This window comes from Vulpes vulpes, chromosome 13, assembly GCF_048418805.1.
Source record: "Vulpes vulpes isolate BD-2025 chromosome 13, VulVul3, whole genome shotgun sequence".
In the NCBI taxonomy this organism is placed as follows: Eukaryota; Metazoa; Chordata; class Mammalia; order Carnivora; family Canidae; genus Vulpes; species Vulpes vulpes.
This window is the reverse complement of record NC_132792.1, coordinates 55,831,333-55,858,528: the sequence shown is the minus strand read 5'-3', so window position 1 is coordinate 55,858,528 and position 27,196 is coordinate 55,831,333.

Sequence of the window (27,196 nt, the reverse complement as noted above, 5' to 3'; positions counted from 1 at the left end):
ACATTTTCATCCAATCTCATTTCCTTTTCATATGTGTATGAATATATATAATCCATTCTGATAGACCCTAGTAGTTGACTTGAGGTTTAGTAAAAAGCATAATTTACTGGATTAGACCACAAATACACATTAATCCCTAAATCCATCTCTCAGTTGTCTGCAAACACAAAAATAATTTCTCTTTGAGTTTGGAACACATTTTTTTTAACTTAACATGCAAATAATACATTTTTTAAATATCACAGAACTTTGTGTCAACCTTATTTTTAAAAGTAACTATGAAGACCTAACTTAGAGAAAACTTGGGTTGGAGCTCTGACACTGGACATGGACCAAGTCCCCTGACAGTATATAACATCTCACTGGAAAAAAAGTCAGTGAAGTGCACATATTAAATCAGTGCAGTCACAGTGCTCACCCTCCTCATGAGGCAGACACTAGTGTAGGCATGAGTGAGGAACAAGACATCAAGTGGGGAAAGAAATGTGGCATTCCTGTGATCTCTATCTCTTTACATAGATTCTTGGGTTAGTCAACAAAGAAGTCCTCCCAAAACAACTTTACCTGCTGATCCAAGCAACCAGACTAGAAAATTGCACCTACATTAAGAGGTGAAAATAGAAAGGACATATTCTTTATCACTCTTTGTAAAGATATTTAAAATGTAGATATATAAAAGATAAATATCCCTCTGTAAATTTACTATGTTTGGAGTTCCAACCTTAGCAGTTTCGATGATGGAATGTCAATAAAGCTAATTAAACATTTCCATAAACCACAGAAGTGAAAGGGACTTGGAGGAATCATCTGTTGACATTTAAATATCTACTGTGCAAAGGGAAAAGCCAGATTTGCATCCAACAATGCCACCTGGTTAATCCAGCAGTTTTTATGACAAATAAAATTGTTTTTATGTAGTAGTGCATTTTTATGGAATTAGCTGGATATTGTCAGTGTTCTAATCAACATTTTTCTCATCTTCCTTGAATTGGAGTAGCTCCATTGTAACAGATGTTTCTCTCTTTAGTGCAGAGGTAAAACTGCATGTATCTTGACATAGGCAGGCAGCACTTGGCTTTGGAACATTAAGTCTTCCATCAGGTTATTCCCTCAGTTTCAGTCATTGGCTTAAATAAGACTGTTTCTTCCAAGCTCAACAACATGGTATCCAAACACTATTTCTCCATTAGTCACCTGGTTCCACACTCCAAAATGCAATTCAGACTTGGAAACTAGTGTGTATCCATGACCTTTTAGGTCTAACATGGTCTGGTGGAAAGCATATTGGAAGACTGTTAGTCTCACCAACTCACTTGGTGACCTTTGACAAATTACTTGACCCCACTGTGCTTCATTTTCCTTTCTACACAGAGAACAAGAGGCAATCATATGTAGCTTCCTTCCCTTTCAGGATTTTGTAAGGTTAAAATGAAATAGCTGTTATCTACATTTTGTTTTGACATGTTGATGCTGAAATGTCCTCCCTTGCTGTGCTGGTAGAAACACGTCACCACATTTATAAGAAAAAATGTTGAAAAAGGATTTAATAGAAACACAATTTACTACTCCACTTTTACTCCCTACAACACATTTATTCCAGTAAATGATGAGGCCAGGTATGTTTTAAAATGGTAAAAGCACAAGTTCAGAATTCGGAATTGGATTAAAGTTCTGACACAGCTATTTAAAACGTCTCTGTCTCATTTCCAGAGACTTTGCAAATACCTAGCTCCATACATTTGAGCTTCCACTTTATTCTTAGCACATTCCAATTAAATAAACAATTTTGGCTGAGAAGTAGAGCATGCTAACAGCCAAAGACAGATTCTTTTTCCTCAAATCCAGTGACTGATGGACATCTGCAGGCCTCCTACATTGTTCAATTTGTCTACCTCCTTGCAAATAAGGCCCAGGAAACAGGATTACCAGTTAGGATAGCCAGGGCAGATGTGCTCTCTCTACTAAACTTGAGCCCCTTCTGATGAGTAGTACAGTTTGCATTCAGGTCTGGAGTTCTAATGAAAACTCAGTTCTGGCATTATTTCTGAAATACAATGGACAATCAACATTTGTGAATGATAATGGCACTCTCTACCTTGCTTTTTTTTTTTCTGTCTTCCTCCCTAAGGCGTTATAAATTAGGGTCTGAGTTCCTAATATACAGTATATATCCTTTAAATGACAACCATTCATCTGATAACTTTACTGAATTCCACCAAGTACTCCAAATTTCAAATGGAAATATTTGTATCAGACTATTTCCAGTGTCCTAATTTTGACTTTCAGGTCATCTGGACACCAATGGTCGGATCACTGGAGAGTCTGAGGTAAAATTTTAAAGGTAGATCAATTCTCTTGTTTCTATTCCATTGTGACTTGTGAATATCCTAGAAAGCATGATCTTGTTCCAGACATTCAAAAATATGTATTAATTATCCACCATGAGTCAATCATAGTGTCTGGATGGCATTATAATGAATTAACATTTATTCAGGGTGTTTTTTTTCACCCTCACAACAATGAGTAGGTATTATTCCAATTTCTATTTTACAGATAAGGGGCTTGGGGCACAGGGAGATTAAATTATTTGCTCCAGGTTACATACCTAGTTAGTGGTAGGATGAGGATCTAAATGTGGGCAATCTGATTTCAGAACCTGTGTTCTTAAGTGCCATGCTATACTGACACTGGGGGGGGCGGTGATTAAACCCAGGGGGGTGATTAATCCCAGGGGGGTTTCCTGAAAATAGGTGATGTTTGATAAGGAATTTCAAGAGTAAGTAGAAATGGCCCAGGCGATAAATTGGGGAAAGAGGATTCCCAGAAGACAAGACCATGTGCAGAGATATAACTGGTTTGGAAAGTATGAAAAAATTAGTATAGAGCAAAGGTATGGATTTAAGGAGCAATGACAGATAACTCTAGAAAGATGGGAAGGAGCAGGAAGAGTCATATTTCCTGTCTTAGGTGTTTGGATTTTATTTGGTGTAAATGAGGAAAGATCAAATAGTTCCAGCAAAGGAGTGACATAGATAGTACCACCCTTAGACATGGGCAAGATGGATCACTGACCTGGAGCCACACATATCACAAACATACACAAATTTTATTTTAAAATATATGGACCTTAGGACACTTGCACCCCAATGTTTATAGCAGCAATGTCCACAGTAGCCAAACTGTGGAAGGACCCTCGGTGTCCACCGAAAGATGAATGGATAAAGAAGATGTGGTCTAGGGGATCCCTGGGTGGTGCATTGGTTTAGCGCCTGCCTTTGGCTCAGGGCGCGATCCTGGAGACCCGGGATCGAATCCCACGTCAGGCCCCCTGCATGGAGCCTGCTTCTCCCTCTGCCTGTGTCTCTGCCTCTCTCTCTCTCTCTGTGTGACTATCATAAATAAATAAATAATTAAAAAAAGAAGATGTGGTCTATATATACAATGGAATATTCTTCAGCCATTAGAAATGACAAATACCCACCATTTGCTTCAACGTGGATGGAACTGGAGGGTATTATGTTGAGTGAAGTAAGTCAATCGGAGAAGGACAAACATTATATGGTCTCATTCATTTGGGGAATATAAAAAATAGCGAAAGGGAATAAAGGGGAAAGGAGAGAAAATGAGTGGGAAATATCAGTGAGGGTGTGAGAACATGAGAGGCTTCTAACTCTGGGAAACGAACAAGGGGTAGTGGAAGGGGAGGTGGGCGGGGGGATGGGGTGACTGGGTGAGGGGCACTGAGGGGGGCACTTGATGGGATGAGCACTGGGTGATATGCTATATGTTGGCAAATTGAACTCCAATAAAAAATAATTTAAAAAATATATGGACCTTCTAGTAGAGTGGCCAACTCATCCTAATTTGCCTGGAAGTTTCTCAGTTTTTAGCACTGAGGAATGCCCTTCAGTTCCAAGCAACTCAGAAAGGTTGGTCACCCTGACTTCCATTATTTGTAATCTTAACTGAACTTTTACTCTTGTGACTATACCCATTCAAGCTCCAGGAAAATGCTTCTTTATATATTTTTTCCACACATTCTTTTTTTTGTTTTTTAAAGATTTTATTTATTCATGAGAGACACAAGGAGAGAGAGAGGCAGAGACACAGGCAGAGGGAGAAGCAGGCTCCATGCAGGGAGCCTGACCTGGGACTCGATCCTGGGTCTCCAGGATCATGCCCTGGGTTGAAGGCAGCACTACTCAGCTGAGCCACCTGGGATGCCCTCCACACATTCTTAAAACAGAAGGTGACCACATCTAAAAGCCATGGAGGATTATAGGTTATGCCACTATTAATGTTGCAGGTAGATACTACTTTGAAGTATGGGCAGAATTGGAGCTGCACAAATATTTAGGTAAGAATTTTCATCAACTTGTTAAATCTTTCCCTTTAGGTATCACAAATATAATGAATACTTGGAATTACTTTATTGCTTTCCAGTTGTGCTAAGCATCCATTTTCTTGTTTATTGTGTTTCAATTCAAGGTATGGAGGCATTCACAAAATGATATGATATATGCAGCAGTTACATATGGCAGCCAAAGAGCATTTTGCATTATTAAGCAATTTATAACTTTTAAAATTGGTAAGAAATAAGTGATACACCTTAAAAGAGGTATGCGTGTGATATTAAGTTTTATATTAATGTGTAGATTTAGATATTGCTTTAAGAGAAGCAAGAATGTGAAATGATTAAAATTGATTTATATAATAAAATTAAGATTTTTGTAATAGGTACTGCAAAATAATAATTGATCATGTATAATCCCACTTCAGAGTCTGAATGTCATCTGCAAAATTCATTGTTCATCTCTGATTTAAGAATTTCTTTTAGAATTTTATTGACAGTTCCAATTGCTACTGCTTCAGCAGAGAAATTTCTCCAAGTTGTCATTAATAAAAAGCTATTTAAAAGTTACAGCAATTCAGGGATCCCTGGGTGGCGCAGCAGTTTAGCGCCTGCCTTTGGCCCAGGGCGTGATCCTGGAGACCCAGGACTGAATCCCACGTTGGGCTCCCAGTGCATGGAGCCTGCTTCTCCCTCTGCCTGTGTCTCTGCCTCTCTCTCTCTCTCTCTCTCTCTCTCTCTGTGACTATCATAAAAAAAAAAAAGGTACAGCAATTCAAAGGAAGCTTTTTAAATTTAGTATTACTATCAATAGCACACAAATTATGAGAAAATCCTGATGACAATATAATTGTGATTTAGCTAAAGTCAAGAAACATAAAATTTATTGAAAAAAGTATACAATAATTTTGTATTCTTTTATTTCTTACACAAGTATTATCATCCCAACATAAGAAAACCCAAACATGGGCAGTAATGATTCATTCAGTTTTCTGATAATCTGCAAACATTAGATACATAAAAAATAGCTTTCAACTGTATTGTGACTTTGTTGTACTGAAAACATATTTTAAGGCAGGAGGATATAGTTTCTTTTTTTATTTTTACAGCTTGTTATGTTTGTCCTTCACTTTTAAATATTTAAATACATGTAGTATGTGAGCCCCCATTTGCACCCTTGTTCTGAGCCCACTACTGTCAGCAGCAGGCCTGAGCACAGGTAATTAGATATGTAATATGGAAAGGTTATCTGCCAACAGTTTAAATCCTTGATTAGAAGAGAATAAGAGTAAAGGTAGAAGGAAGGTAGAAGGATGAATTAAGAATTTTTAGCAATTCCAAGCTCCTGGAAGACATTGAGATTTATATATTTATATATTTATGCATGTGACTGATGCTGGTATGCTGATATACCAGATATATATATGTGTGTGTATATATATATATATATGTATATATATATATGGGCATAAGTGTATATTTATGCATGTGACTAGAATTTAGAGGACAGATCTGAGCTCTGCATTTACAATTCTGTGTCATTAAAATTAGTAGGGATCAGTTTCACAAAGAATATGTATAGTACAGACTACAGTATGTCAGAAACAAGAAAAGGGCTGATTTTAAAAGAGAAGGGGGAACTACTCTATGTCAAATGCTATAATATATCAGAAAAAAATAAGAATTGAAAATTGTCAATGAAGAGCATTGCGAGCAGAAAGCAAATTGCCAGTGACTAAGACATAAATAGGGATAAATAATTGGAAACTGTGAGATTACACTGCTTTCCCTAGAAGTTTGGCAGTGGAGGGAAAAAGGTTTTCTGCTGAGTGTAATTGCGACAATATGGCAGTGTGTGTGAGAAGCAGGAGTTCAAGAAAGATATGTTGTTGGGGCACCTGGGTGGCTCAATCAGTTAAGCATCCGACTATTGATTTTGGATCAGGCATGACCTTGGGGTCATGAGATTGAGCCCCACATGGAGCTCCATCAGTGGGGAGTCTGCTGGAGATTCTTTCTCTCCCTCTCCCTTTGCCCCTCCCCCCATGCATGCACATGTGCTCTCTCACTCTCTCAAATAAATAAATCTTAAAAAAAAAAAAAAAAAGAAATGTTTTCAAGATTATAGTGGTAAAGGATGCTTATTTTATGAGTGGAAAGAAAAGGTGAGGCTGAAGATATAAGGGAGAGAATGTTAATGACCAGTGGCATAAGAGAAGAATAGATCCAGAGCACATATAGAGGGACTCACCTATAACAGAAGAAAAACTTTTTATGAAATTTAAGAAAGAGAATGAATAGATGTGAACTTTTGCCTAAGTAGAATTTTTTTGGTTCCAACTAACTGCAACCCATTCAAAGTAGATTAAATAAAGGGAGGCAGAATGCCCTTCAGAGGTATCTGCTAAGATCTCAAAGCAGGGGATCCACCCCACGAAGGACTGGAAAGAGAAATCAGAATCTCATCAAGATCCAAAAGCACTCTTTTCATGGCTATTGTTCTCATCTCTGCTTCCTCTGGTGCCTCTGTTTCAATGTCACTTTCTCTGCCTTTCCATGTGCACATGGCTCCTGAGTTTACATATGGCAGTTCAAACAATCATACAAGATTGCCTATGATCTCTGAAACCAAATTTCAAATTCTCAGATAAGATAATCCAATTGACCCAACTTGAGTTTATGCTGATACAGTCATCTATGGTCAGGAAAACAGTAAGAGTTGTGTTATGGAATAAAAAAGAGCCCATCAGCAACAAAGAACCCTTATCTGCAAGCTCTGAGCCTGCATCTGAAACCCCCATTCCTGACTCAAATGATTATTACCAGATAGATGAGTTTGTTAGTGAGGAAGGGACAAGAATTGATAGAATTCCTGTCAAATAGCCTTTATTTAGGTACTGAGTTAGGAAGCAGAGTTGTCTGTTTCATGTGATTGTGACAATGTTATACAAAAGAATTTTCATTAGAGTACAGAAGGTTAAAAGTGTCTGTTTTGAAAAATGGGAGCTGAATTTCTATTGTGGCCTAAGAAATTTCAGTAAGACAGCATTGGGTTTCCAGCTGAGACTAAAGACCATGAAACTAACCTAGTGCCAATTCGAATTAATGTCTATATAGGAATTCTTGGCAGACAGGGTGCAAGAGAGAGGGTGAGTAAGTAGACTAATCGAGGGTTAGAAAGTTTTCAGGGGGTGTTGTAGAATTTTAAGTTTGTTTAGAGGAAATAAGAGACAAGGCAGTGAGATATTAGCAATCTAGTGTTTTTAGTAATGAGGTTTTAGGGGACTGAGAGACAGAGGGAGAGGGAGTTGAGGGAGAGAGAGAAGATAGTGGGAAGAAGAGAGAAGAGAGGAAATCATGAATTAAGTATAGCCCAGAGGTCAAAGTAAAAGACATTTTCATGTAAGCATAAAAATGTGAGAGTTCTTGGTGGTAGTTGTGGTAGAGTTTATATTTTGGAATGCTGGCTAATTCTTAGCAATGACTAGTTCCAAGTTCTGACCATGGGTGTTGTTGGCTGCAGTAGAATTGAGGTGAAGGTGATTGACCTTAAGAAAAGCAATACATTTTGATACAAGGTTACTGGATAGATCAGCAGAGATACTGAAGCCATCTTGATTGGTAGTAATTTAGGAGTGAAAGAAGACTTGAGCCAGGTGCAACAAGTAGCATCTGACCATGAAGCTCTAGATACCAGCATCAAGATGGAAGGTGGAACAGCAGAACACACAAAACCTAAAGCAGACATTTTTCTTTGAGTGGGTCGAATACGGTCTTTGGAGGAAAGAGGTAGAATTCTAACAGTATTGCCTCCTAGCCGGTAAGTATAGAATTTTGGACAATAAGCAAATCTCCATTTAAAGATATAACAGGGGGAGCAGAATTCTTCACATGGTCAGATTTTGACCTTAATAAAAGACTAAAATAGTTTAGAATAATTGTTTTCTTTATCATGAAATTCAATTATATCTGGCTCAGGTGGAATAGAATCAAATCAGGAAACTGTTAGGAGGTGGAAAGAGTACCAACAATAATGAAAATTAATATTTTAGATCCTTCCGATGACCCAGACACTTGTAAAAATCTTTAATATTACCTCATTTTGAGTCATCACAAGAACCCATATACTATGTTGCAGATAAGAGACCAGGGACATCAAAGGATGCCCATTAAGCAACTTGCCCAAACTTGTGAAGGCAGTAAGAGGCAAAACCAATGATTTGAGCCAGAAAGTCTGGTACCCAAGCATCCTCTTAACTGCCATACTGATGGAAAGGTTCCAGTTGGGGGAGAGAAGATGATGACAAATTTAGGAACTCAGTTATGCAAGTGAAATGAAGACTGGAAGGACTTGCATTTTGGCTTGCAATTTGCTACTGCACAGTTGACAAATGTCAGTGCCAGCATAAAAGGTGCAACAACCGCACCTCAAAACCTGCAAGTTGTAGACTTCACTCAGGATTTCATAGAAACCTTTGGTGAGCAGGTGTCACATACCTCAGGGGGCATGCGATAGGGAATTCTAATTCTAGTCCAACAATGTAGGTGGCACAATTAGTTGTTTAAGGAAACTTTACCCTCTTTTAAAGAGGGGCTCTAATCCCTTTTCCAAATATGAGTTTAAATACTGAAACACCTTTGAAAGAACTCTAGTTGTACATCTAACTAACTTAGTTGACTTACCTTTCTATTCTTCCTTTCCTTAAATAGCTGCCAGAAGTGTTTACATCTCACAATATGACCCTAGGTTGGTTTAAATCACATAATCTCTGTGAACACTACTGCCCTCACCTATAAAATACAAATAGATAATATAAACACCGGAGTCATAAGGGAAAATATTGAAACGTGCATATGAAAATTACTGGAAACTCAAAGGCACTAAATGAATACATGTTGCTCCTGTTAATAAATAATAATATCCTTCACATTTGGAGTGCTTGTGATATATACAACATTTTATTGTTATTTATACTTATTATCTCATTAAATCCTCATAACAGTCTATTGAAATGAATATTACAGTGTATCTACTTTATACATGGAGAAAAGTATGCTTAAATATCAAACATTAAGACATGGATGTGGGATTCAAATCCAATTTGACTTCAAGGTAATGTTCTTAATATATACTATTCTCTTAATATTAGTGATCAGTACTATGTAACAGTAAGCAGAATTATTATAGCCCATTGATATAGTCATATTTTCAAAATATGGAGCCCCTAAATATATGGCTTCATGTAAACCATTAAGTGCAAAAATGGAAAAATATGGTAAAACCTAGGATAATCATGATTTCCAATATTATCTTTTATTTCAGCTTCAAATAACTAAGTCCTCATGCAACAGACATTTGGAGTTGCCTATTGTGTGATTACAGGTCTCAACCCAAGACAGTTTTGATTTGTGCTATTGCCATGGCATAATCAATTACCTTTTACTCTCAAAAGCTTCCTGGTTTGGACAATAAATGATAGGAACACCCTACTTTAATGTTTCTCACTAAACATAGAGGGCTAGATACTATCATTGCTACTACCAGCAACAGACTCTGCTTGCACGCTTACAAACATCATAGTCTCGAAGTCACTAGAATATCCATCCTCTGAATATGAGGAAACATTTACAAAGGGTTTTCTATATACTCAACTCTTCCAGTAAGTACCTATGTTAATTTACACTGAAAAAAAAAGTCAGAAACCATAAATTATAAAGAACTCTAATTCACATCCCTATAATCTTATAAATTTTAAATCTTAAATATGATTTAAATATATATAGTATTTTTTATTCAAATGTCATTACAATTAATTTTGTATTGCATAGTTAATATGGAGTAACCTATGGTAACCTATACCTAGTGATACATTTTCTAAAATAAAATGTTATATTTGTAAATTTTCACAATCAGAAAATTACTCTGTTTGACTTTATACTGAATCTTGAATTTTCCCTTGACACAATGTCCTTTGCATGGTGAATACTATTGTAATCTCTCTTGCCTAAGTGGATACAGTTCTCATCTTGTAACACTTAAAGTTTCATCATGTCACTTTAAATATAGTATTATTTTTTCTTATATTATTTTAATATATTTAAATATATTGATAAGGTTTTTAAAAGTAGAACTCAAGATAATTAAAAAAATATGAAACACAAATTTTGAATTTTGCTTGTTTTTTGAAGACTTCCCAGTAAAAAAGAGCATATTACTCCATTCTTCAGGTTAAAAAGATTCAGGTAGAATAATGGTTTATGTGAACATGGAGGAATGCATATAGATCAAGTACCTTCAACAACATTGTCTTCTCCAAACAGAAAACAATAGCAAGCAAATTAAGAACAACTGTTTAGATAAAATAACTTTGAACTGTTGAAATACAGATAAGTTCATAAGAAAAAATTAAATAATATTTACCAATATAATTCACATTTCGATGGATTTTGGAAAACAAAATACCTTTTTTATAAGTTTGATACACAGAACTATCCAGTAGAGGGCTCCACAAGACTGAATGATGTTATAGTCCACAGAAATGAGGAGGTTCCTCTTATGAAGCCATTTTATGATTATACCCAACATAGTAAACAATATTTTTGAAGCTCCACCCATAGCATTTTCCTCAAGTCCCTACAGTAGATTGAGACTTTTAAAAATGGTAATCCAGTACTGATCACAATGGGACCATTAGTTTCATTTTGACACTTTAAGTTATATGTAAACTAGCTAGCTTCTCTAGACTCTTGTCTGATGATACAAAGCAATCTACTGTCTGAACTGCAGGACGCATGTGGACAAAAGAAGCTGTTTCCTTGGAAACGACTATGTGAAAGCTCTTGGAACATCTCCTCTCCAGGAGTTAATTTGTTTCAGATGGAGAAAGGTGATTACTTATAAGTCAGAGAAAGAGAGAGAGAAGCTTACAGGTTTTTTTTTTTTTTTTTTCTATCATCACTGTTAACTTTTTCAAAAATGTAGAGAAGATGGGAGCAGCAAGAGTAAATACCAATGACCTTGTCACTATGTAAAATTATACCATTACAACAGTTTTTACCAATATGTCAAAGAGACAAAGTAAGGATAGAAAAGGAAAATATTCTAATTGAACCAAAGTAGTCCAAAGTGTGCTGTCCACCCTTCCCAATTTCCCAACTTGCTGGAAATTGTCCAATGCTCTGCTTCACTTAATGTTGATCATTATAAAGTTCAGATGTTTACCACTTGGGTAGAATTACCTATAAAAGATAATAACCTCATTTAATAGAGATGGAATTTCTGACTCCTTGGTTTTCCAGTTTTCTCCAATTGTAATGAAGTACTAATCTTGCTAAGTTAATATTTTGCTTGACTCTTTGTCTTCTTTGTCCCTTTTGGCATGGATTAGTAAGTGTATTGTGTTCAGGCCTATTGAAACTTCCTCAATTTTGAACACATGGTAGTAGGTCTTCAGCAAGGCTCTGCTGATTGATTGGTTAACTGTTGGCATTGCTGGCCACAGCGGGGGATAAGTTTTAAGCTATAGAATTAAATAAAGCAAATCAGTTCAAATGTGGGAAAAACTTAAAGCCTGTTCTTTTGTATCACTTTTCTAGAACTAAGTTAACCAGATAACCAATTGCAACACAAATTAAGAAGACAGTAAAATCAAAGTACACTAAATAAATTCAGTATATAAGTTCTTTTTTTTTTTTAAGAACAGTGATTGTGTTAATTATATTTTATGGAGCTTCTAATTTCAATATGGTCTAATATGAGGACATGTATATTAACCTAAAATATTTCAAATTAAAATCAAAGCCAGAAGCCCCACTATAAATCATGGGACAAATAATATTGTACTTGGATACTTGGCATTGATAATATTATTTATCTTTTTCTATAGATTTTCATTAATGTAAATTTGCACTTTCTATAAGTTTGTAGATCTACAAGAAAAAAGAAGGTATAATGAAAAAAACCCTTTCCTTGTGGGGCACTTGGGTGGCTCAGGTGGTTAGGGGTTTTCCTTCGGCTCAGGTCATGATCTCAGGTCCTGGGATTGAGCCCTGTGTCAGACTCTCTGTTCAGTGGGGAGTCTGCTTTTCCCTCTCTCTCTCTCTTTGCTCTGTCCCTCTCTCAAATAAATTTTTTAAAAATCTCTTAAAAAATAAATAAAAACCTTTTCCTTGCTATTCAACTGTATGGTCATGTAAGAATCTTAAGAAATTCCCACAAAAATGAAAAATATTAATTCTTAGGGATGTTGGTCAACCTCATTCAGCTATTCTCAATCTCATGTCTTCAAGTTCTTATAAAATAGTCTAAGCCAATAAATGCAAAATATTTTACAGATAAATTATCATCAGGTACACTATCAATTAGTTCGACTCATTCAAGCAAATATAATATAGTTATTATTAGGGAGTGTTACACTTTATGACAGTAATAGAGTTTTTAAATATCACCAAATTCTATAGAAAAGCTACCTGATTACCACAAATATGTAGATGCACTGACCGTCACAAGAGAAAGACATATGTTCCAAAAAGCACAATTCCATTTGGCCTCTTTTTCTAAGTATGTAATGTAGAGTAGTATAAACATGTATTTATGTATCATAAACAACAATCACGTTAAGATATATTTGAGTGAATGAAATAGCTATCTTTACTATTGTGTTAGCTTGGGCTCTGTAAAAAAAATACCATTTACTAGGTGGCTTAAATAACAATTTATTTCTCCCAGTTTTGGAGGCTGGGAGGTCCAAGGTCATGAGACTGATAGATTCCATATCTGGTGAGGGCACTCTTTCTGGCTTACAGATGGACATTTTTCTGCATCCTTATAGGGCAGAGAAAGAGAATTCTTGTATCTTCCTCTTCTTATAAAGGCATTAATCCCATTGTGGGGGCTCTACCCTCATTATCTCATCTAAACCTAATTACTTGACAAAGATCCCACTTCCAAATACCATCACACTGGGCATTAGGGCTTCAGCATATTTGGGGCGGGAAGCACATCGTTCAGTCCATAGCAGTTGTTTAATATCTTATCCCTTCAAGACAAGGAAGAATCAAAAGCTCTATATTTAGGGGATTATAAAACAATCTTGAGCAAGGGTGGAATTCATAACTCTGAGCAGGCCACTTTTTGAAAAAGCACTCTAAACAATGAGCCTAACAAGATACTTTCTTTTTTTCTAGAGTCATCTTTTAAGAGAGATGGATTTTTGTTCAAAATTTCATAAGAAAGAAGTACCATTGTTCTGCATAATGATACAAATATGGAATCCATTATAAAAAGGAATATTCTAATATTCATAATTTTGACTCACACAAGAGGAATAAGCTTTAGAGATATACTAAACACTGTGCCTACAATCAATAATATATTGTACCCTTAAAAATGTATTAAGTGATAGATCTTTGGGTATGCGCTCTTTTTAGAATAAAATTTTTAAAAATGACAAAAAAGGAATATTCTTCCAAAATATAACAGGAAAATATTTCCCTTCTTCTTATAGGTTTATATGGTGGTATTTCAGAAAATTAAGGTATATTTCTGTGTTTTGTGTGTGTATAAGCAAAAGAAAAAGAATAGTGATATACATAGACTTTAAAAATGGATAAAATTATATCCCCACATACTCATTCAACAATAATTATTATTTATGTTACATATTATTTTAAAAGATTAGATACATTACTAAACAGGTTAATATCCCAGACTTTGGTTACCTATATGCAAGTGAGAAACCTTACCCTGGGATTAGACTTGGGGTGCTATTTATCACACCTCAATTGTTTACAGGCACTAAGTGTTGATAACAAAACCGGACAGGTCTTGAACTTAGAGTGCCAACTCTGAAAACTTGGTTTGGCCTGCTCAGATGGGCACTCCATCTTTGACCACCCCCCTGCCTCACTATTACTACCACTGACATGGTGCTATTCTTGACTTAGTAAGGCATATGTGTAGAAATGTACTGCTGAACATTCCTGTGTCCTGTGGAAGAGAGTTGGATCAAAAACCATGAGTGGGATGTAGATCATCATAGTACCAAAAGGAATGTGAGTTGCAGGCCCAGAGCAGCAATATGTGAAGTAAACAGTAGAATAGGAAGTACTAACCACCAGAAGGAGGAGCAGCTATCAAGTGGATAATGCCAAGGTGGATTTAAAAAAATCCCAGTCTTTTTTCCCCCACAGATGCACAACCAAAGTGGCTCTTACATGGTAGCAAGTCCTGTTATTGTAAGTGCTACAAGTCACTGCATGCCCTTTTCACAAGTGAATATACAGTTGAGCATACCCTCTTATGGAAGTCATCATCCTACTTAGAAACTTTTCTGTTAAAAATGTAAGATCCATGTGGGTAAGAATTATATCCATCTTATTTACTGTTATGCCCCCAATACCTAAAAGGATGCTTTGTTTGTAGAAGGTAGGAGACGCAGATTTGTTAAGTAAATAAGTCCACAGCTGACACTTTTATCTATTTGCCACAAACAAGGACCTAAAATCTAAGTAATTGTCTTGCAAAGATACTTCCTTTTCAAAAATACCATGTTACAAGTAGTTTAGTTCAGATACTAAGGTTCATTTATAACTGGTTTGTTTTGGAAAGCACAAAAAACATTAGCTATAACACATGTGCAGTTCCATATAGGGATTATATGGCAGCTTTTCTGAAATTTCTTTTTGAATGGCTGTGAAGTAAGTTTGATTACACAGTTTTTAGTTTGAAACAATGCTTTTGATCTCCTATTTGTGTAAGAACTTATCTGCATCTACATCAATACCAACTACTTGCTTCTACTAAAGCCCTGTTTTCACTGGCTCTTTTATGCTTTTTCTTTCTTGTATAAATGTGGTCCTTTTCCAAGGTTCTCTCTAGACTCTGACTTTGATGGTTTCACACATCTTTAAATATAACTCATATGCAAATTTTATCCTAAAATGTTCACCAGTAGCTTTGATTTGTCACCACAGTGTTTTCTTGCTATCTTGCCTCGAAAGGTCAAAAAACAATGCTTGTCTTTTCATGCTTCTCCTCCTGAATTCAATATTTCTAATGTCGTTTCACTATTTTCCCAGTATTCCAAGATTGAATCCTTGCAAGTATCTTATCTCTCTCAAGACTCCCATATAAAGTCAGTTATTTTTCTCCTGTATTTTTATATAGTCTTCCAACAGTACATTTTAGAAGTTTTTCCCCTTTAATTCAGCTTATACATTACTCTCAGTAAAACTTCATAAAGTATTAGTTGGCTCCCTTCATGTACATAATTCAACTAAATAAAATATAAATCCTAAACTTGACTTTCCAAATCACCTGGAAAACAGTACATCTTCAATATACTGTTCTAAATTCTAACCTCTAAAATATCTTCATGCACATTTTACTCCAGAAAACTTAAATAATTCCTTTTCCTCAGGCCCACCATGAAATTTCCTACCTCTCTGCATTTCTTAGCTATTCCATCCATTAGGAATACACTTTAAGGGCATCTGGATGCCCAGTTGAGTGTCTGACCTGATTTCAGCTCAGGTCATGATCTCAGGGTCATGTGATCAAGCCCTGTGTTGGGCTCTGTGCTCTGCATGGACTCTGCTTGAGATTCTCTCTCCCTCTGTCCCTCTACTCACTCATGCACTCTCTCTCTCTCTCTGTCTCTAAATAAATAAAAAATTTTAAATAAAGGAATACAACTTTTTAAAAAAATTTATTTATTTATTTGAGAGAGAAAGAGAAAGAGAGAGCATGAGAGGAGTTGAGGGAAAGTGTCCTCAAGCTGACTCCCTGCTGAGTGCAGAGCCTGGGGGTGGAGCTTAGTCTCAAAACCCTGAGATCATACTTGAGCCAAAACCAAGAGTCAGATGCTCAACCAGCTGAACTACCCAGGTGCCCTGAAAAAGGAATACACTTTAATCTCCCTTCTAATTAAGTCTATTTACCTGAAATTTTCTTCTTTTTTATGACTCTCCTTGTTGTAGTAGTTAATTATGGTTGTGTGACAAATTACTCCAAAACTTAGCAGCTTGAAACAACTAACAGTTATTATCTCTTAATTTCTTTGCATCAGGACCCTGGGCATAATTTAGCAGATGCCTGTGTGTCAGTGACTCTCACTAAGCTATAATCAAGATGTCCACCAGGGCTGCAGTTATCTCAAGGCTTGATTAGGAAGAGAATCACTTCCAAACTCACTTGTGTGGTTGTTGGCAAAGTTTAGTTCACTGTGGTCTGTTGACTGAGGGTCTGGGGTTCTTACTGGCTTTTGAGTGGAGGCTGCCTTCAGTTCTTTGCCTCTGCACAGGATACCTCCCAGTGTAGCAGCTTACTTCATCAGAGCAAGCAAGAGAGCAGGAGAGACTGAGCAAGATGGAAGCCAGTGTCATTTTGTAATGTAATTTCAAAAGTGACATCCAATCACCTTTATGGTGTTCTGTCCCTTAGTAGAATGTCACTCAAGGAGAAGGGATTACATAAGGATAGAAACAGTAGGAGACAAGAATCATTAGATTCTGTCTACCAATTACTTTTCTTAATTGTCACTCTTTCTTATTTCTCTAAGGAAAGACAAATCTTTCTTTGTTGGTATCTGGATTCCTATACTAGTGATTGGCTTCCTTTTTGTGCCACTTAATCACTCTTCTTTTTTTATTAGCATACTTCCCTACATATTGGCTATTGACTATAATATATTTAATTCTCGATATATTTCTATCTACCACTATATTTTATGTTAGTATTTTTGACTAGATATTGCTGAATGCTTTATCTCTGTCATAATCTCTGTTAACAGGAAAATTAGTGTCTTGGTACCTTTGAATACAAACTCTTACCTCAAATATCATGAACACGCTAACCAGAAAAAAGTAACATAGACTTCCAACATACCCAGTGGAAGAAAACTGGTAAAATGATCCAAATTTATTTATTTTTCTTACTGGACTTACAGTATGCCATTGTGGTTTTTAACAGTGGAATGTTTTTAGACAAAGTTCTGCTACATCAAAATATTCTTGAAATCAAGAAACAGCTCTAATGGCATTTCATCTGTATTTGCATTACTTTCCACAAAAAACACTTAGAAATTGCTGATTTGCACATGGTCTTAAGATAAGTAGACCACAGAGTCTTTGCCTTCTGCTATATAGATTCAAACTTTGTACACTGAAAAATGAACCTAGAACTCATAGTAAAGAAGATTGGTTTATAAGGTAAATCCCATTCTTTCTTACTGAAACCTAGATCTAGACAATAATTTAGTAAAACATAGTCTAATAATGAATGGATATAACATCTTCACCTTACAAAATGTGAGGCAGGGGAGTAATGATTACGACACTATTTATTACTGTAAATTATGCTGTCAAATTCTTTATGCCTTTTTAAATATTTTAAAAATACATTGTCTACATTAGATTATACTCTTTTACAAGTAATGCTTTTATTTGCTTCAAGAGAATCCAGTACTGGCTAATTACAAATGAATCTATATTATAAACAAGTGCCAAATGACAATGATTTATTTTCTTCTTTGAATATAAATAATAAAAGTAACTTTGAATAGTTAATATATGCAAATTATGAATATATAATTATTTCTGTAATTTTTTACTATCAAAAAGTATTGCCATTGTGCTTGATTTTAATCATTGATAATTTTTCCTCAAGGACATGTTGTTTGGCAGGCCAAAGGAATTGTTGGTGATGCCACAGGAACATTCAAAAGACAACATTGCCCCACGTTACACAGAAGTGTCATAAATTAAATATACCATCTGCTGCTGTTTAAATGAACTAGCAATCTAAAGGCCCCACAAAGCATACACAAACTTCAGAAAACAGTATATATTTTTTCTACAAACATAAGAGCTATAAAATTTGATTCCAGAGGGGCGGGGGAGGGAGAAGGAAACCACAAAAATCCCTGAATTCCCTCTGAGATTAAGTTAGAATCCAGATCTTCCTGAATTCAATTCCTTTTAACATTTTGCATCAGATCTTTAGTTGCTCTGGCTTCCCAAAAGATATAAGTTTCGCTTTCATAATTCATTCCCAGCTTGGCCTGGAATAAGATAGCTTACCTCCACATTCTTGGCAAGGGACATTTCTTTGCTGGAAGAAAAGTTCACCTCTTAACTGAATGTTTGGCTAGAGATCAGGAAAAAAATAAGATCCGATTTCTTTTACACTTGACTTCCTTTTTCATGTGACCCTTACACAGAATTGTCTTTATTCTTCACTCTGTCAGCTGGAATATAATAAATTATGCCAGTTCCTGTTGATCTAGCACTCTTAGGAATTCTTAAACATATTCCACAAATAATGTATCTTTCAGTTCATTGAAATTTAGCAGCTTGAGATTTCATTCATCTCAAACAAAGGTTATGAAATGTGTCTTCTCTGCTTCTTAAGAGGCCCCATGTAACAACTGCCTTTTAACTGCTATGTGCTTTTCCAGGCTTCTAACTAGAGCCAATGTTCATTCTTTATAATGTTGCTGACTCCTCCGTTTTAGCTTCCTCTCTTTTCACCTTCTGGGCCTGCAGATTTTTCTCATCCAATTTTTAGACTGCTGCTTTGTTTACACAAATTAACAGTCCCCTACCAACTGTCTTTTACCTCCACCCCTTCCCCTTGCAAAGCCTCGTCAAGAAGAGAAGGCATGGAGGAAAGAGGTAGAGAAGGCTATGGATTCTAAAGCACATTTGCATGAAGAGAGTTATTATTGAACCAGTTTAGTATTAAGTTTTTGCTATTTCAGTATATATGTGAGGGAATGGAACTATCCATGCAAAATAAATACAAAGGTTACATTATTTCAATCTTAAGATGGCATAAGACAAACATATCAAGAAGAATTCATTAAAATGAATTAATGTTAATTAAACACTAATGAATTAGTGTTCATTAAAATTCACCAGTTGTTGAGACAGTAAGTAGTGGTTTTTGTTTTGGGGCTTTTTTTTTTTTTTTTGGTTGACAAAGTAGAATACAATATGGGGAGATCTTCTGTTACAGTTCAGCTCATATATCTATAACTCCGTGTATATTGACATATCTATCTTTTAGTCATTCTTTCTATCTCTGTCTCTCATCCATCAAGAGAACACCACTGCTCCACAACTAATATTATGCACCTCTTACAGCGTCTAGAACAAGGTCTTGAACATTGTAGGCCCTAAGATTCTTATTTAGTCGTTTGAAGTGAGTTTTTAAGTAAAAACATATAAAACAGAAGGATCTCTTAAAGATTCACTAGGAACAAAGGCATATAAAGTGTTTTCAGCTGAATGTTTGAAGTGAAAAGGAAAATAAAGAAATGTACCAGTAAGTGTCTAGTCAAGAAAACAGCTTTTTGTACCACCTATTTTAGTGGAGAAATTTAATAGAGGTCTGGAGGACTATAAAAGGCAACAAACAAACAAAACTGAGATAACACATAGATAGTAATTTCAAAGGGCAGCCTTCATCTGTAGGGCTAATGGAACAAAAAAGAACAATTGGTCATTAGACTCTAGAAACTTGGAACAGGTTTCCATGGGGTTGAGATCCACAGCTTCTAAGAAGTGCTGTCCTGTTGATGCTAGTAGCTCAGAAATTCTTCAGAGGAACCCCAAGGAGCTGAGTCCACACCTCTGAGAAGCTGAGCATTGGGAGACTGGTGCTAGTGTCTCTGATATGACTATTTAGGTTGTAAAATAAACAAAGTGAAAATTGTAAACCCGTTACCACTGAGCCAACTGCTGCTGTTTGAGAGGGATTAAGAATCACTCCTCAGGTGACATAGATGGGAATAGCAAGCAAAAAGAAGGGAACATTTCCCTTCTTCCTCCAGCCTTCCAATCTTTCTTCATTGGCAGAACCTAATAGGAAACAGCTGGCAAAACAAAACCACAGGTTTGCTGAGTTTTAACTGCAAAATTACAAAGCATAAAATGGAAGACTGTGAGAGACGATAGCTTAATAACCAATGCAAAAAGGTTAGAGGGAACCAAGTGAATAAGAAGGATAGGTTATGTGACTGGAGCAGATTGTCTAGATGTGTGTGAGGGTTGGGGAATGTGGTAAGGAGGGTGGAGAAGGGTGCTAAGGAAATCCAAGAGGTCAGGAAATTTGTTGCCTTTAGGAGCCGTGGCACCTGGTTCAAATTTCTTTCTCCATATCATGGATGCTACACTCCTTGTAAGAGTCCTTATTGGCTGTAGACTGAAGTTCAACTGCCTTACTCTCGTGCTCATATCCTTTTATGATCTGGCTCCGTCCTTTCTCATCCTCAAAAGGGCCCCCGCTCCAGTTACCTGAAACCATTTGCACCCCCACAAATATAACATGTTGACACATTACACATGCTGTTCTCTCTTTCCAGTACGCTCCTATTTATCATTCAGAACAAAACTGACTGTCTCCTCCAGGTGAGCCTTGTCTGTGTAGCCCAGACCTCTAATAAATGATCTGTTCACTCTTTTTGTTTTTCTGGCCTCATGTCATGCTTCCCTCTCCCCTGCTCACTCTGTATCAGCCACACATACCTTTATGTTCTTGTCTTGGATTGACACTGGCTTGTTTTCTCCTTGGAGAGTCCTTTCCCCAGATTTCCATTTGGCTCCTCCCCTGGTTTCTTTTGAATCTCTGTTCAAATAGCACCTTCCTGATGAGGTTTTCTTAACCATTGTTAAGGAAATTGTAGACTACAAACCCATTTGCCCCTCACTCTCTATTCCTTTCCTTTCTTTACTTTTCTACATAATCCTTATCACTTTCTAATATACTTTATAACTTACTTATCTCATAACATCTGTTCAATGAAGACAGGCTTTTGGTCTGTTTTGTTTACTGTTTGTCCACAAACAGCTCCAGGACAGGGTCAGTCACATGCTAGGTCTCAAAGAATTGTATTGAATCAATCAATGAGTTGAGACTGAATAAAACATTGCAGAAAACTGGGATACTGAAAAAAAACATGTTAGCTGCTAAAGAAAGGCAATGAAACATGAGAGCAAAAACAGAGATGGTAGACTTGGTGACTGTGGTCGCTGGGAACTGTCAAGAGGTAGTTTTAACAGGAAATAGAAACCAAATTTTCAAAGTTTGAGTAGAGAATGACTGTTAAGGCAATTAATTCAAACTCTTTTTTTAAAAAAGCTATTTATTATTCCTTGAATGTATAGAAAAACATGGAAAGAAAAAGTAATTTTTTAAAGAAGGGATATTGGGACTATTTGAGCAGTAATACGAAACAAAAATTTGATAGCTTTTAGAACACACTTTTGAAGCAAAAGGAGGCAATTGATTGTGAACATAAGCAAGATGGTTAAGCTTAAAAATAAATACCAATCCTCCTCTGAGACTAGGAGAAAAGCCGAAAAGTGAAAGTAATAATCTTTTGCAGGAGAAAAAAGGAGAGTTGCAGAAAGCCTTTGAATGAATTAGAAAGTTATACCATCTACTAGAATGAGGAGGGACAGGGCCTCTGTAGCAGCAGCAAGAGGACCTCCAAAGAAAGAGAGAATCACAAGTGCCCAGAAACCTGTCTTGCTCTATGAGGCCAGGATGGAATACACTCACATGGTTCCCCAACTAGCTGTAGCTGCATTTCACAGAACAAGGACAGGATTAGTGGAAGGACATTGAGATTTGTTGGCACTGATTCTTAATTAAAGAAATGGCAATGGTCTGAGAATAACTGAAAGAAGCCAGACCAGTGTTGATTTGAGCTTTTCTCTGATTTGAACTTGGCAAGTAGGAAGTAGAGAGGAAGGAAAAAGAATGAATGTCATTTGCTTAGATTTTTGAGGAATGTAGGCTATGTGGTGAGGAAGGTCCACCTTTCATTTAACATGATGAGTAGAAAGAACATTTGCAGCAACATTAATAATGTACGAGATTGCCCTTCAACTTAAGCCAACTCATACTACCCAAGCACACAGTGGAAAGAGATAGCTGGCCTGCAAGGGGAGTTGGAAATGAGACTGACAAAAGAGAATGAAAACTGGACAGAGTGGAGATGAAGTCAGACATTTGGGGTGGTGATTGAGGTCACAATGATGAAGAAAGCAAGTCTGTTGTGAGTAATCTTGAGGGAATTTAGGGAAAAAAATGATCTCAGAGTAATGCATTCAGATGATGTATTTGTTCAGTGTGGTGTTCTAGGTTTGTTCATGTTTATTCTGAATGTCAGTATTCCTTACACTCACTGCTCAATTCACCTTGTGTGGCAAACCAGTGATTCTGTAAAACTCAATGGACAGTGCCAAGATGCCAGCCTGTTAAAATCACTTGTTTTTGGGAATAAGATTTCCATTATTTAAAGCTTGTGACTTCTGTGATCAGATGCTGATTGGTTGTTTTTAAACTAAGATTTTAAAGCATTTATAAACAGTATTAAAGTGCATGAACTCCTGAGGTCTGGGATAGATACATAATATGCAAGTAGATTAATGTAATATGGGGTCTGCCAAAAAAATGAGTAGAGTTTTAGTTTGCATCTGTAATAACCTCTGGGTTATTTCTCAGGTGTCCTTTTGTCTTTTCTTTTAATATTAAATTCTGAGTATTTGAGGCCACTAAATTCTGAGATTTTGGTATTTTAAATATGGCACTAATATACTTAATTTTCTCATTTTTACAATTTCAACTTCTTAAAAATAAAATTTAACAAATAAAATGAAATTTGTTCTATTACAGATTGAGAATATACAATTTTTAAAGAGGGATACAATTAAGAGCTATTGGTAGTAAGCAGTATTAAATACATCTACAAATTTTTAAAACCATTATAAAAGCTCTAAATTTCTTAAATCACTGTACTCTCACATATTAGATTATTATGAGTCAACCATCTCCAAAATGGTGTATTTATATTGTTAATCCATTGGCCACATTTTTCCATGAACAGAATTTTACGTAGTGAAAAAAAAATGCACTTTTCAAAAATGTATTCAACTTTGTAATCCAGCCTTACAATGCTTTTAAAAGTACTTTCTTTATCAATGGAGGAATCTAAATAGCATGCCAAAATGCACATAGCACAGATATGCAGTATTTTGCTTGTTTGGTTATGATTTTTAAACTAGTTTAATTATCTACTTATCTACTGTATGACCTGTAACGTCACCTAATATTTTCTCACTATATTTCAAAGTTTAGAAAGACATGCTGTCAGTATATAACGCTTGTCTGTTGGGTAAATGATGACTTGCTCATTGAACTCCCTTACAGTATAACTATGCAGTGCCCTTTGAAAACTTATGGCAATTAATGTACTTAGATTATAAAGAAGCTCATTGTCACAAGAAAAGTTTTTGTAAATGTTGAAAGTATATGTGACTACAAAAAGAAATATAAACAAGAGTTTTGAATTCATAATGTATTTTTATGTAAAACCTATAATACACTGGGAATTACCATAATTATGAATTTAAATCAAGAAGTGCAGCCATTCCTTCTGAAAATTCTCTGATACTCCTTTATTTTTTTAAGATTTGTTTAGTGGGGGGTGGGGGGCAGAGAGAAAAGAAGAGAGAGAATCCCAAGCAGACTCCCTTCTAAGTGCAGAGCCCAACACATGACTCAAACCCAGAACCCTAGATCATGACCTGAGCTGAAGCCATGAGTTAGAAGCTTAACCAAAGAGCCCCCCAGGTGTCCCACTTTGATGTTCTTCTTAGCTATACAAATGCTATATGCATCTTCTATTTAACCAAAGACTCTCCCTTATCAGAAAATATGCTTCATAAGAGTAGATACTTTTTTTCCTTATGGCAATTCATCCAATGTATCCCCAAGGCTTGGTACAGTGGTTGGCCCATATTAGGGGCTCAAAACATATTTGAATGAATAGAATAAATCTTATGAATCACCAAATATTTTAGTACCCAACAGCATACTTTCTATTATATTCCAAAATATTTTGTTAGAATAAAAATTGTTTAAATATCTGAAGACTGTTGTAAGAAAAGTCTGGGGAAATTTATTTATTATTTTTCTATTTTTAAATATTCTATTACTCTGAATATTCATCCTCAGGGAAATGTTTTCCTAGGCTCTGGGCATATGACCACAGGTGTATTGGATTAGTGTTGAAAAACTAATTGAACAACTCAGCCAATCTGTTTTGCTAAGGGCTCTTTAATATATCATGAGCTTCGGGGCTAGTACTTCTACTTCCCTACTGTTGAATGCAAGCATATAGATGAGTCATGATTCACTGTGCCAAGGCAGTTTTCAGGTGTTTCTGATTCTTAGTTTTAGCACTCAAACCATGGTACTTGATATTCGTAAGTACCTCACGTTATTCACCAAAAATTTGGGAGTAACAGAAATTATACTCAGAGGTCTATCTAAGACCCTTGAGCAACTACAGAATGAAAGAAAACAGAGTGGCATCAGAGGTCAAAAGAAGTGGCCTTCCTGGTGTATTTTCTCACTTCAGACTAGTTGCACGTGTTCAGTAGCTTCAGGTACATCCAAATACAAATTTGTTGTCTTCTGGGAAAATCAGTTAATATCTAAATTTAATAAACATTTAGTCTGGCCATAAAGCAAGAGAATCATAAAGAGGATTTGATTGTCACATCATAGTATAACATACATGAAGCCAGACTAGTTTCCTTATGCCTGGAAGTCGGCCTTAGGACAGAGTTTTATTAAAATAACTATGAATATGGCATTAGCAACAGATTAATTTAAAATAGACTGTCTAGTGGTCCTACATGGGATTCTGGAACAGAAAAAGGACATTAGGAAGAAACTAATGAATTGTGAATTAAGTTTGGAATTTAGTTAATAACAGTCTATCAATATTGATTAATTAGATGTGACAAGTATAGTATATAGTAATATAAGATGTCAACTATAGGGGAAGCTAGGTGTGGGCATATAGAACCTCTCTGTATTATTATTATTTTGTAAATCTAAACTTAAATTAAAGACTTGAACATAAAATCTGAAACCATAAGACTTGTAGAAGAAAACATAAGTGGTAATCTCCTTAACATAGATCTTAGCAATGATTTTTTTTTTAAATCTGACACCAAAAGTAAGAGCAACAAAAGCAAAAATAAACAACTGAGGCTATATCAAAATGAAAATGTATTCCTAGCAAAGGAAACCATCTACAAAATGAAAAGGCAGTTTACTGAATGGGAGAAAATATTTGGACATCATATATCTGATAAGTAGCTAATATCCAAAATATAGAGAGAATTATACACAGCTCAATAGCAAAAGAATCAAACGATCCTATAAACGATGGGCAGAAGATCTGAATAGATATTTTCCCAAAGAAGACATAGAAAATGGCCACAGACACATGAAAAGATGCTCAACATTATTAATCATCAGGGAAATGCAAATCAAAGCCACAATGAGATGTCTAATATCAAAAAGACAAGAAACACTGGCTAGTGTTGGCAAGAATATGGTGAAAAGAGAATCTTTACACACTGTTGGTGGGGATGTAAATTGGTATAGCCACTCTGAAAAACATTATGGAGTTTCCTCAAAAGACTAAAAATAGAAGTACCATACAATTTAGTAATTCCACTTCTGTGTATTTACCTGAAGAAACAAGAAACACTAATTCAAAAAGATGTATGTACTTCTAGGTTGATTACAGCATTACTTACAATAGCCGAGACAGGGATTCAACTTGAGTGTCCATTGATGGATAAATGGTAAATAAATTGTGCATATATATATGTATATAAATGTATATATTTGTGTCTTAAGAAAAAATTAATTGAAGGAGGTACAATGATTGAGATTCGGCAAAGCTGCAGTAAATGCATACTCACTATAACAACTATAATTTAGTCCAAAAAGAGTGAGCCATCCTCTACCCAAAGAAAATAGGGATGGAATGGGAAATCTGGCAATCTGTGTTTTATTTTGTTTTTAATATAGGATACATAATGCATTCTTTAGATTATCCATACTAATTAAATGTGCTTTAGAAACAAAATTTTACTTGATATTTTGACAACGCCACCCTACATTTCTTGGGTTAATATTTCTACATTACTAATCATTGTACTACTATTGCTAAATCAACTAAGTATCAGTTTATGTAATGTTCAAAAGATCTACAGACAGCAAGGTCTATGTTTACCTAAAAAGGAGCTTTTTAAAATAAAGAAGGAAGCAATAATGTTCCAAATGATTGGCATGGGCAAAATATATAATGAAATATTATACAGCCAAAGAAAGAATGACATTTTGCCTTTTGCAACAACATGAATGTGCCTCAAGGGCATTATATTAAGTGGTATAAGTCAGACAAAGAAAGACAAATACATGATTTCTCTTATATGTGGAATCTAAAACAAAACAAAATAAAACCAAGCTCATAGATATAGAAAGAAGATTGGTGGTTGTCAGAGAAAGGGAGTGGGGAGATACGGGAGAAAAGGGTGAAGGGGATCAGAAGATAAAAAGAAAAAAAAATCAATACTAAAAACCTGCTTAAAACCATAGCTCTCTGACTCATCTTGATGGATATAAAATAACATTATTGTTTGTATAAAATAGCATTAAAGAAAAATGAACATAAAATTATATATTTAAGACCAAGTAATACATTGGTTAATTATAACTATACAGGGTTGTCTGGGCGGCTCAGTGGTTGAGCATCTGCCCTCAGCTCAGAGTGTGATCTGGGGTCCTGGGATCTAGTCCCACATCGGGCTCCCTACAGGGAGCCTTGCTTCTCCCTCTGCCTATGTCTCTGCCTCTCTCTCTCTCTCTCTCTCTGTGTCTGTCATGAATAAATAGATAAAATCTTTTTAAAAAATTATAACTATACAGAGTGCTTATATGTACATTAATAAAGACAGATTATTTTGAATAAT